This window comes from Dermacentor albipictus, chromosome 1 (genome assembly GCF_038994185.2).
Source record: "Dermacentor albipictus isolate Rhodes 1998 colony chromosome 1, USDA_Dalb.pri_finalv2, whole genome shotgun sequence".
In the NCBI taxonomy this organism is placed as follows: domain Eukaryota; kingdom Metazoa; phylum Arthropoda; class Arachnida; order Ixodida; family Ixodidae; genus Dermacentor; species Dermacentor albipictus.
The window spans coordinates 75,227,048-75,240,042 of NC_091821.1; the positions used below are offsets into that span (position 1 = coordinate 75,227,048).

Sequence of the window (12,995 nt, forward strand, 5' to 3'; positions counted from 1 at the left end):
AAGCAAGATCTGGGAATTGGAGCGCGCTTGTAAAAGGGTAAACACGTCAGAAAGAGTTCCAGTCTCGCGCGTCACTCACGTGATTTGTGCGCGATAGGTCGCCTGAGCTCTGGCCTCGAGCAACTATTGCCACTTGTTACGGCAGCTAGCACTTTTACGAATTAAGCGCAGCTTTGTTAGTCGAGAACATTTGTCGAGAACTACTGGGGTCGTTTTCGCACTGCTGTCAACGCCCACAGCGAGCAGTGGCCTCATTTTAGTGTACCAGGTTGAATGCCTCCGAGAGCGTCGCATCCGAGGTATATGTTCTCATAAAGTGGACTCCAAACTGGTGGGAATATATTTTGGTACTGTAAACTCTAGTGATGACTCGTTGCATGGAGGCGGCGCATCGAAGGGGCTCGCCCGTGAACCACCGCGAACGCGTCGCAACCGCCGCTGGCATTTCGCAACGTCGTTCGGTGCCCATGCGTCCGCGTGGCCTACTTCCCAGCCGACCGCGCAGGCCACCATGCGGGACGGCAAGCATTGTTCGACGCTGCGGGACGAAGCCCATCCTTGTATCTCTGTCTTGCTCAATTGCGTGCCGACACGGTTCCGTAACATTTTTCGGCGCTGAAGCGCATTTCGTCTCACACATTCCTCCAACATCGATATTTGAGCACACTTTCACGCTGAGAAAGAGCGGGTTCGCGTTTGAATTAAGAACTTATCGCGCTCCGAGGCACGCTGTTAGTTGCGGAAGACGCCAGTAGAGGATATCCTTTCTGTTGCAATTCGGCTTCGTCGCTGGAGGCGACATGCAACTTCGTGATTAGAGAGAGGCCGCCTCAGATGCTCAGCCGAGATAACAGCGAGATATTCAGGCAGAACAAGTCACTATACGAGACCCCACGTAATGGGGATACCATCTACGTGAAATAAGCAGCAGAACTTTCTCTTGACAAACTTCCGGAAGTGATAACGAGTTGGTCACAATCCCAACTCGCCTTCGCATAACTGACCAATTTTGTTTACTCACGTGATCACGAAGCAGGCCTTTATATAATTACAGAGAAAACAGATAAGTTAGAAAGAAAACATAATTGCATTCCTGGGAACTGGTTACGCTCATTGTTCTTCCTTTAGGCTGATCGCTCGAATGGGACCCTTCCCGCTGGTGCGTTGGAGCTGACTCCTATTCGGGCTGCTTACACTCGGGCTCTTCGGCAATTAGAGCCTTTATAATATTCCGGAAAGCACATAACCGCAAGCCCGTAGCGACTATACAGGATCTACGTGTCATCCTTAGGCGGTGAACGACACAGATTCAGGGAACAGTGTGGGTGCGCAAATGTATTTTGAGATCTTCGCATCGAGCTCATATGCTGAGATACTGACAGTAAGAATTGCAAAACCTTAAAGAAACTTATCGAGCCCTCGATAAGTTCATGAGAAAACTTTATTAAGGTACTTTTGAAGAATTATGGAGCAACGAAAGCAGAGCTATGAACACGGCAGTATGTTTTGAGCACTTTTCACCTGGCCACGAAAACAAAGGGAGGGTTAAAAAATAAAATAAATAACAACTGCAAGATGCTTCGGTACAATGTGCGATGCATCTGGAACGCATGCGTTTTTTTAAGCTTAGCACAAACGTAAGGAATAGGTGGATTTTATACACGTATGTACGTAGCATACGATACATGTATACGAGACCACCACCACCACCACCACTACACCAACACAAGTATACGAGTAGCAGCTGCTACTAAATTCGACTGTAGCTGATGTTTAATGAGCTGTTATCTACAAGCGACAGCACCAACTCAGTTTCCATTTGGACCATCATGACGATCCGAGCAGGCGCTGGTATTACAAGTTTCCGGGCGTGCTAAGCCCGCTAGCGCGTCCAAGACCGAAATCGATGTTACAACTGCCATGGTATAAAAAGAGGATTTCGGCATTGCCTGTGCCGTAGAAGTAGTCCCTCGTTGTCAATGTATTTTTCTTTCGATAATGTAGCCTGCTCTCAATGCATGTTCTCGCTAACAAGCTGTCGGAATATGTTATTCGAATCATCAACTTTGGAATGTGTCACCGAACGCGAAAATATTGCTTTGACGACGTTCGATACAACGAGTAGCGCGCAGCGTATTTGCAAGCGCGTAGATTGTTTTTCGGCACATGCTCATCTTGTTTCCGCTCGTAATGCTGACTCAGGGCAGTTATAATCCCCATACTCACGGTGAATTTACTTTCGTCAATGGTACTATTGGCGCCCTGTTTCGTTTCTCTATTCCCAGACGTCGGTGGGAATAGACCTGCGATACCGATGCGAAAACCTAATCTTTTACCCATGGCAACTCTACTATCACTGTCAAATAGTTTTAGTTAGTTCATTACATTTTCTTAGAAAAAAAAAATTGACTCGTCATCCCGTCCCTGCGAAACTGGATGCCCAGCGAAGTTCTTCAAAGCCATCCCTAAAACTGCTGAGGGGCTTATGCAATGCTTTATTACATTGGAGTAATGGTAGTAATGGTAATTTAGAGTAATGATAGTAATGGTAAATTTGACAGCACACCGCCGCCCATAGCGGTGCTGCGACAACATTGAAATAACTTGATAGGCTGGTTCTTTTACTACACGAGAGGCTAGGGACGTTATTCCCCACGTCGCAAGCTGACGTCGCCGGGGCAGCTTGCGCAACAGTAATCTTTGCCTGGAAACGTATGCGGGGAGCGCTACGTGCTTCGCAATGTTATAAGGAGCTCCTTATCATCAATTAAGCTTTGTTTTCTGCTTGTTCTTCATTGAAACGCATGCTGTTCTGTATGTTGTATGCATGATTACAAAGAATCTAGGCCCTGTTCGCTTCACTTTCGTGAGTTCTTGAAGCCTCTGCCTTACGGGGGTGCGGGCCACCCTTCCTGGCCTGCACTGCCGCCGGCATCGGTCCATATTTTTGCTAACGGACGCGGACATGAAAAATGCCAACCTTCGAGAGGCTAACAGATTGGCTATAAAACAAAAAGAAAGAAGCCTTCTCTTTGGACCCATTTCAGTGCATGCAGAAAACGAGAACTGAGGGAGCGAGAAAAAGAAAATGATACTCGCGAATCTGCATAAAGGAAGGGATACTTCACAGAAATTCCCCAACAACTTTTCCAGAAGTCGTACATACAGGCCTTGACAGTTTTATGCGAGCATTCTTCACGAAGTAATAGATATAAGGAGAATCTTATCAAACCAAGAAGATATAAAGTGCATGCGCTTTCACTGGGCAGCAACCGCCACTTGTCCCTGCCAGCCTGAGAAAGACTGGCCACTGGACCACTAAAACCAAAACAATTAATTATTGCCCCCTCCCTCATTTTGTATTTCGCTGGCAGTTCAGCGCCACGATGCTGCTACTAAAAAAACCGCAGCTGATACCATTAGTGATTTTATACACCTCTTCATTTCTGGTCGCGCTAGCTAAACAGGCCCGAGTTGCTGAAGCCACACACACAGACAATCTCTAATTTCCTTTCCAAGTCACGCACCGGCTAACCAGACGATATGTGCTCGAAACAAGACGGCGAAAGTAAAAGCGAGTGGAGACGGGGGCAGAGGAGAAAGTGCGCACGACGGACTGCAACGTCACCAGGATAACTGATGTACTGCCACCTCAAGCGCAGGAAGACTCCGGATTCGCGGCTACGTCCAATAGAACAATCGCGCGAAGTATTTCTTTCTTCGCTTCTTTTTTCTTTCCTTTTCAGCGTTTGCTACGCAGCGGCCCCCGGCTCCGTATGCTCCAGATGTGATTTCTTTTTACCCAACTTTCTTACTGCCGCCACGAAACTGGTTGCCGCTGCTCGGGCGTATGTCAACATTTGAGGCTCCCGGAGAAATGAGCCTCAACAGGGTTGTCAGAGGAAGCCGAGTGCTTTATTGATCCTGTTCGGTAACGAGACCTTAGTTATCGCCAGTTCCAATGCGCGAGAAGGAAGCCTCCGGGTCCGCCAATTCACCGCCCCTCCCCCCCTCTTCCACCCTTGCAGTACCCTCGCCCCCTTTCCAATGAGGATATTGGAGGGGTGCTTTGCGTTCAGTGAGCGAACGCTTAGGTTGAGGTCTATTGGAGCAGTTCTCTTTATTTTGCACATCTGCCCTGGCGCTTCCCCAATGCTCGCGTAAACATTGCGGCAATGAGGTTAATGGTCGATGGAGCAACGCACCATGAACGAGGAACATGAACGGGCGTTGCGGAGATTTGCTGCTCGACCCTCTTGGCCTTTTGGCTGCTGCACTGCGCTCGTGAAAGTTGTGCAATACCCGGTAGAGGGTGAACACGAGCCGCGGCTAGAAATCTAGCATACATGAGTAATTTAGTTGCTTATGTGGTACCGCTACATGTGGTGGCTGTGCTGAAGCAGTGAAAGACAGGCGCACATCTCGCTTGGATGGCTGCGTGCGAGATTAGTTAGCAAATAGTAGAACGCAGACCCCCCACATCGAACGTGTAACTTCGTCACAGAGCTGTTCTGCTACGCACATAAATATTCTCGCCTATTTTTGAATCAGAAATTTCACACAGATGCAACGTCATCCCTTGGTGCCGCTAGCCTCGTATTCTCGGAAGCAGTTTCTGCAGCAAGCCTTCCTTGCGCTCTGTAGCGAGTCCTGATCGGCCTTATATTTACACGATACGTTAGCACAAAATCACTTTCTCTGTTTCACCGTGGGTACACTGTAAACGAAAATAAACCCAGCTGAGAGTTTTTAGGAGGTGATGTGCCCTAAAACCTCCCCTCCTCAAATATTTACTCCGATGTATGGGAGCAAAACAGCGCCATTCCCTCGTTTCACTCCGCTGGCTAGCTGCGGGAGTATTAAGGCGACATGACGCGATTTTACTCCGCTTAAAAATTTTGTTCTCCCGTGAAACTCCGACAGGGAGTTTTAAAAAACTCCCCTCCGCCGATACAGGTTAGTCACGTGGCGCTTCCCATGAGGCTGTGCGCCTCGCCAGCGACCGGGCGCGTTCGGCGGAGCGGGCAGTGCTCATGGCTGACGGTTTGTTTACGTCTGTGAAGTGTCGTTCCGTGACAGCGTTTCGTCAATTTGTTTCCCGTATCTCCTTCCAGAAAGTGTTATAGGCATGCCTGAAGCTCACTGTATCTCAGCTTCAGGTACATTAGGTGTGATCACTTCGCTGACAACGATGATTGCAAGAACCACGTTTTCAAGTGCGGAAAAAGGCTTAGGTATACCTCGAAGCTGCTCACTGGCTCGTGATGTCGGCTCACGTTCTGGCTGTGTATCCGTGCTGCGTCACCCTGTCTTGTGTTATTCAGTACGTGAAATGCCACTTCTATGTCATTTTGAGTACATGCTGACAACGTCCGGTGTAATGTTTGTAAGGACCGCGTAGCAAAGGCAACAGCAGCCACTGTTCGAGCGACGACATCCGTGCTAGTCGCGCATGGATGGCGTAACCCAAGTTGGTTGCGGTGCTGTGTTGCCAGTGAGAAAGACCGGAGTGCAAGCAACTGTTTTTATTTATCTGTGAACGGATATCCTCGCCCGAAGAAAAACGGTAGGACATAAGTATATATGTGTGCTGAAAATAAAGCTTCTTATTGAGCGATGTGAATCGAATTGTTATCGCGCATATAGGTTTTGGTCACGTCGTTGCTTCCGATATTGCATTGACATTACGCTCTATCCGAGACACTGATTTAGACGCATGCCTGCCGGCTACGAGTTTAGGGATTCACTCGACAGATCAGCGATGTAGCTCCTTTTCGCAACCGAGACAGATTGCTTGGACTCAGAGCAAGTAGTGCAGTGTATAAAATGTATGTCTGCGCATTTTTCGGTGTTACGTCGGCTGCTGCGGGTCATGCTCACACGTAATAATTTCTTGCTACGCTACCACTATATCGAAAAAATTTAATTTTGCTATGCAGCACATGCACTTACATTTTTCTAGCTTACTATAACTAACGCACTACTTTTTGGCCGCGAACGCCGGCAGTGTGCGAAGTCGCTTCAGCACTCACAGAATGGCATAGTTTTGAAAAATAACGCCATTAAGTTTTTTTCTCTCACTATTTTGAATTAACAGTTTTGTGTTGATTAAGGTATTCTGTTAGTTTCAAAGAGGCAGATCTCGTATGAACGAGCATGTGAGTCATAATTCTGAAAACAGCACAGCTGCTCCCTTGGCGGTTTCGAGGCACAGAGTATCGTGGCTATATATAGTGGCACCGTTGCCTCTTGAGTATCGCGTGTACGTGGGATGTCTTTCAAATTTCTGCATTGGGCGTTTCTGGAATGTTTATGTATGTGATGATATATGTGCTTTCATTGACTTGTTTCATCGAATTTGACGCGGTCTCGTGTGCATATTTCGAAATTTGACCAGCAGCCTCTGCATGTAAATATGTTCGCGCAAACTGACGCGATGCCTCTTTTTATACTCCCGTTGCACCTCGAAAAAACTCCGTCAATTGCAAAGCAAAAAATAAAAAAAGACAAAAAAACTCCCATAATTCCACGCAAAAATTCCGCTCGTACGGAGTAAAAATTCTACTCCGATCATACGGAGCATAATAAACTCCGAACCGGGGGGTCGCTAGAGGACAAGCAGTATATTCCCACCTCGGAGTTATTTCCGTTTATAGTGTAGTAACAGCAGGCAGGGCTGAATGCACGCACAAGTGAAACGAACATCTTTCGCTGTAGTAGAGCGTGTTTGACAATAGTGCACTTTCCTGTGTTGCAGGTGGCTGGCCTACAACGCAGTCTCATGGAATTTTACTGCGCCGTGTATTCTTTCTTTCCTTTTTTTTTTTCGTTCGTTCTCCATACACGCAAATGAGACACTGCACACTTTGTGAATGCGGGGCCCGCCGACTGCTGCTGCACGGTCGACACGCCGTCGGCAATGTGCCGCCTACCGTGCGCCGATCCCGCAGACAATCCAGCGGCACGCCTGAAAAGGATGTTGCGTCCGCCGTGATTCGAGTCCTTGCGTTGTGCCGCTTTCCCCATGAGCGCGGCTCGGCGCGCTGGTCCGCAACGACCGCTGTGATCAAACCTCGCACGACCGGCGCCGGTCGGCCGACAAAATAGTCAGAGCGCCTTCGCGCCTGTTCTGGCGTAGTTCGCTTGACACGTACTAGATGCACGGTTTCTCCACATAAGCGCGTACATTCAGGCGACGAACTGTCACGCCACCGGGCAACGCAATAAGCTCGCACAAAACACGCTGGCACCTCGTTTCAAATAGGGGCAGTGCGAGCCCCTGGGTGTGAAAAATATATTTCCGTTATTGGGGCAAGCAGTAGGATGCGAGCAGACTGGCTGCTATGAACGCGAAACAGCCTCATTAATTCGTATGAAAGCAACAAAGCGACGGCTTCCACAAGGTTGCAAGTGTCTCCCAACGTTCGCAAACAAATTTCACGTGTTGATCACGTGCGCAAAAGCATCCAGATACTGCGCCGCAGCAGGCCTGTTTCGAGCTTGGAATGTGGCCGCGATGGCGCCATAAAGAAAGACCCCGAGACGCAGACCTCAATAAGACAATCTTAAGGTTGTTGGAAGGGACGTGTTAGTGCACATTGTGAACGTGCACCTCGACATGTTTGCCACGCCATCTCTCGCTGCTTATGCACATGCTAGGCGTACAGTCGGGCTAACGTGTCAAGTTATGATTAATGCCAGAATCTCTCTTTTCAGTCCCTTGGATGTCACATGTATCCACCATCAGACATGCGTAGTGAATGCCTATTCATTCTGTGCGTCTAACACCTTTGTAGAATGTTACGATGCCGTCAGGGAAGCGATGTGTACTTCTTTCTGTTCGTTTTTTCGTGAATAGTCACGCAAAGAAGGTCGTCAGAACTTTTGCAAAGAAGACATTTAGATACGTGGTGAGGATGGATACGGTCAGCGTCACGTACTCGAAAACAATTGAGTAAAAAAGCCGAGGTGATTTGCGATGAATAGTGCCTTATAGGCTGTACTTTCCGGTTGTGTCTACGGGAGCATAAGGTATATCCAAATAAGGCTTAGTTGATTTTTGCCGCAGTAATGCAGTATTATACGAAGGCCAGGCTCTGAACGAAATTTGTCGAGTGGGAGGTGGTGATCACGACGCAGCAGACGCCAGCCAGAGTCTGAGGGAAACTTGAAACGAACATCGATGGCCTAAAACGAAAGTATGAGTGAGGATGATCATGATCTCTATTGGCATCCTCTTTGATATAGTCACCTCGCCTGCGTGAGCTAATGAAGTTTACTTCTATTGTAGTCCAGCGTTTTGCATGTATACATCATTACAATATACATTCTCCCTTAGTTAAAACCTCTATCTCTATATTGTAAACCTACCTATGCCTCTAACGACCCCGGCTCCATCTTTTCCCAGCTTTTTTCCACCGATACTCTAAACGTCGCTTGCTTATCTCGACCACTGGCCAGCTAAAGCTCCCGTCTGCTTTTAATCCCAGAGATTCTGGAAGGTGGAGGAGCGGAAACCTATACCCGCCGTGGTGGCTTAGCTGCCATGGCATCGAGTCGCTAAGTGCGAGGTCGCGGGATCAAATCCCGGCAGCGGCTGCCGCATTTCGATGGGGGCGAAATGCAGAAACGTGTACCGTGCATTTGGTGCTCATTAACAAGGCCATGGTTGTCAAAATTAATCCAGCGAGCCCCACTATGGCGTGCCTCATAATCAGATGGTTTGTTTGGGAAAAAACATACAAACAAAAAGGAGTCTATCAATGTCCTCTGTGTATAATTATTTTATATTTCTTCCTTACTGGTGGCTGTAAAAAGTAAGTGAGATAGGCATCCACGATTGTTTGCTTTTCAACGGGTGTTTTTACTTGTCCTCCGGGAAAAACAATAGCATGCACTTGGAAATGATATATATGCCTCTAGAAGTAGTTTAGAGTAGTTGCCCTATATAGAATGAACAACACAAATGCGATTTTGGGATGCATGCTTGGCGAGTCAACAAAACAGAAAAGAAAACGTACAAATAAAAGTGGTGATACTGCGACCCTATAACTCCCTGAACACTAGCATTCGTCTTTTTTTTTATTGTTTTCCACTTTTCGAATGAGGTTGCATTTCCGTTCTTTCTTACAAAGCTCTCTCATTGTAAACATGTTTATCGCATAGGTGGCATTATCCTGTTATAAGTTGCCCACTCTGCGAAGCACGATTGTTTCTCTTTCTTTTTTCTTTCTTTCTTTCTTTCTTTCTTTCTTTGATGCGCCCAAGTCAGGCAACCGCAACTTGCTTATTTCTTCGCTTCACCAACGTTTCTGTAGCGCGCATGTCTGCAGCTGGCAGTTAGCTCTCTTCACGTGGTGTCCATGTGCACAGACACGAGACAGGCATGGGTACTACTGCCTAGTGGGAAAGGCCTCCTCCGCGCAGCTGCACGACGCAGTAAACGATGGATGATCGCCCTTCTCTGTATTGCTTCGTATCAGATGTTCCCTAGACGCGCCGCTCAGATGTTACCATCATTCAGGTGGAGCACTTGAGGAAAGGCGGGCTCGCCAGTGCGATGTTTCTTCCTATGTTACATAGACGCAAAAGTTGACTGCTTCGCTGGAGGTCAGTGAGCTATCGTCTCTCTGGAAGAGAGAATAAGGGGAGCGGCAGAAAATGGTGCTCGTGGAAAAAGAATACTAAATTAATAAATATATTAATAAAAGAAAGAGAAGAAAGAAAAAAAACGAGAGAAAAACAACTAAACACTAAGCAACCAAATGAAAATAACTAAGTGCTGTTGCCTATAGCTTGAAATTTAGCATAGCGAATAGATTCTAAAGCTCTCTTTGAAACAGTTATACCTATTTGTTGCATTGTCTTAAGCTTATGGATAAAGTATGATTCTCTGTATCATCATCCAGGCCCCTTCCACGAAGAAACACACGGCCGGCTGACACACGGCTGTATCACCGGCCGTGTGAATAGCACCCCTTTCTTTTCAATTCTACACGCTCTCCGCTAACGCACCTTTGGGCATTCCCTCACCCACCCGCCTTAACGCCTCTTCCTTTTGGAAGAACCATACCCATATATACTGTGCCGCGGAAAGCATATGTCGCCTTGAAAAAGACAAGTCCACTTGTCGAAACGTTGGCTCCCGCTTTTACCTTGTTCTCGTTTCGCTCATCGAACTGAAGTAAGGAGGATGACGCATAAAACGATGATCCGTTTATGATGTCTCGAGGTCAATTATGCCTCTTAAAACAAAAGTGTTCGCGTCATGTGTTAGCCTCAAACGCGACACACGTGCTCCTTTCTCGAAGAAACACTGACGGTGTGATCTAGTATACGGCATACTCGTTAACGGTGCTCTGTTATAAACTTTCTGCTCCTGCGCAGTATTTACACCCACCGCATCACCACAGTATGTCAACAAATGGGGCGTCAGTGCCCAGTGCTTCACCTGTTTCACAGCGCCGGCAGCCAGCGTCCGAGCGCAAACAAACTCGACACCACTGCGCAATGTAGGCACGCCTAGGCACAAACGCATACAACACGTCCAAATCCACTTCTCCGTAGTGCCTAGTCACAGTCAGATATTTAAGGAGTAAAAGCCCTCACATTTTCCCTCTCGCACCCGCTCTTACTCGCCTCTGCGCACAAACGCCGGGGGCCTCGGGAAACGCCCCGCCCTGCTGTACTTGCTATCAATTGCAAAGAGGCATCCCGCTACTATTTAATGCTGTCCGTAAACAACTCGTGCTCAAATAACGAACATCAGGCAGACATGCAGAGACACTGAGGCTGGCCTCAGCTCGGACTTGACTATTCGTTTGGTGTTAGCGCCTGTTAGCGCCATGTCTGTTAGCGTCAACACGCACATCCATTGTTAGAGCATCGGGTGACATACTACGGCCGTAGCACGGCACCATCGTAGGCCACGGCATCGCTCTGACGCGCCGAGCGTTTTGTTTACTATTCACAACAGCGGATCCGTCGCGCGCGCGGCCGTCCACGTTTCTGTTTTCCCCTCGCGGAGACCTTTTAGCCGCCGTTGCGTGAACAAAGAACCGCCGCCCTCGCAACGCGTGACGTGAAACCCGCCGCCCGTCGCGCAATGCGCCTCCGGAAGCGCCGGCGGCGCGCCACTGACCTCACTCGGGCCGGCGTGCTGATCCCGTGCACGGCGCACCGGCGTCACGTGCCCCCGGCACGCAGCACGCGCTGCCTCGACGCAGGCTCGCGTACGCGGCGACTCGCGACGCACGGTCAAGGCGCGCGAGCGCCCATTAAAGCTGGCGGCGTTCGTTGACGTCGTGTAGCCGCCGCCGTCGGCGTTACGCGAGAGGGGGTTTCCCGCGGGCGATGCGCGGCGGTATTGCACTTCGCCGAGCGCGCCGCCTCTAGACGGTTGGCCTCTGTCCGCAGTGAAGAAAGAGCGCACGAGCATTGGTCGGGCAGAGAACGACACGGTCCATTTCGGCCGCTCCTGACTGGATGCAGCTGTACGAGAGAAGAGGAGAGGAGCGGCCCTAGCCAATCAGCAGCGGCCGAAATGGACAGTCCACTAGATGGACTCTAACAGAATACCCCGCTGCTTTCATTTTAGCTGTTCGTTCTGCAAATGTTTCCGAAAAAAAGAAAAGAAATACGGCATAGCAAAATATTGGGCATTACTAACCTAAAAAAAAAGGGAAGTGTGGTGCTGGCCACGTTGCTTCCTTCTGTTCAAGCTGCTCTATATTCTCAGCTCATCATTCGCACGGACTCGACTCAAGCCATCCATGACATGCGTAGGGTATCTCGGTCCACTCTGCTGCCACTACGAATATCCTCATACGCGTCCATTGGGTGCCTCGAGCAGCCCTGCCGGGTCTCCTTGAAGCAGATTTTGCAACTGACCCACAGATTACAACGTACCCACTTCCGCATTTTCCTGAAAAGCCTGCGGACGACTGATCCGGCAAAAGGAAAATCTCCGACGTACCACACGAGCTATTCCGTGTGGTTCAGACCTCCCTGGTGGATTAACCCGCTGAGAGGAGGTTACGTTAAGGAGGCTGCGTGTCGGGGTCGCACTCACCCCGTCTGTGATCGCTCTCTGGCCACAACAGTACCATGGTCCTCACGGAGCAACGTGCCAGTTTTGTGACACATAAATCCAAAATGTGACAGCGACACACCTACTAGGGACGTGCCCAGGACTTCATCTAAGCCGTCTCCGTCACCTCCGGGCAACAGGCCTTCAGCCTGGCCGCCCACGCGACCTTGAACGTTGGATTCATGGACCATATCATCGTTCACTTCTAGATTTTTTGCACGAGTCAAATCTGTTCGCGTACTTTTAACGCGATGTTTATTATGCCTAAGGGCAAGCTTTCAAGAAAAAAAAAGTGAGGTAATGCGGCACAGGACTGCGTGGGGATAGAGTTTGTGGATGGACATAATTTTCACGCAGGCAACAGGTATATCGCACTTGGCATATCTACTCACGGCGCGCTTGTGACACTCGTTTATGACACGCGCTTATTACACGTGCTACAGGCACACAGCAACTTTACCCAAATAAAATGTTCATGATGCAAGTGGAATCTATTGTTTAACCAAACGTAACGCGGTCAAGCAACTGTAGCGTGATGACGCAAATGTTTAGATGCAGACGCAACCTGTATTCAAGGTGACAGAAGTGCACATTAAAACATTTTAATTCACATTAAGTTACGAGCTTTTCCCAATATGCTGGCGGGCCAGCAGGCGATATGCGATGCGCTATCTGATGATAGTCGCCTGCATTATTGTGAAACCATTATATGATGTTAATGTGATGTTCCTGCCCTAGATATTGGGAAGCGAGATATCACACATATAGGTTCGCAAAGTAATAGCGTCTGATAACGGCTCTTGCTTGGCTTAAGTGGTGTGAAATAAACTTAATGGCTGTATCAACGAGAGGCCGTTCCATAACATATATATCCAGAAAAATCCACAGCTCTTAGTCATTCCTTGCT

The 12,995-nt window shown here is 48.6% G+C and overlaps 1 long non-coding RNA gene across 1 annotated transcript in view; it reads right to left on the bottom strand.

Moving 5' to 3' along the window:
• The window catches only part of LOC139048047 (uncharacterized), a 318,075-nt gene that overhangs the window by 96,254 nt on the left and 208,826 nt on the right, over positions 1-12,995 (bottom strand). The gene's annotated exons all lie outside the window — the stretch shown is intronic.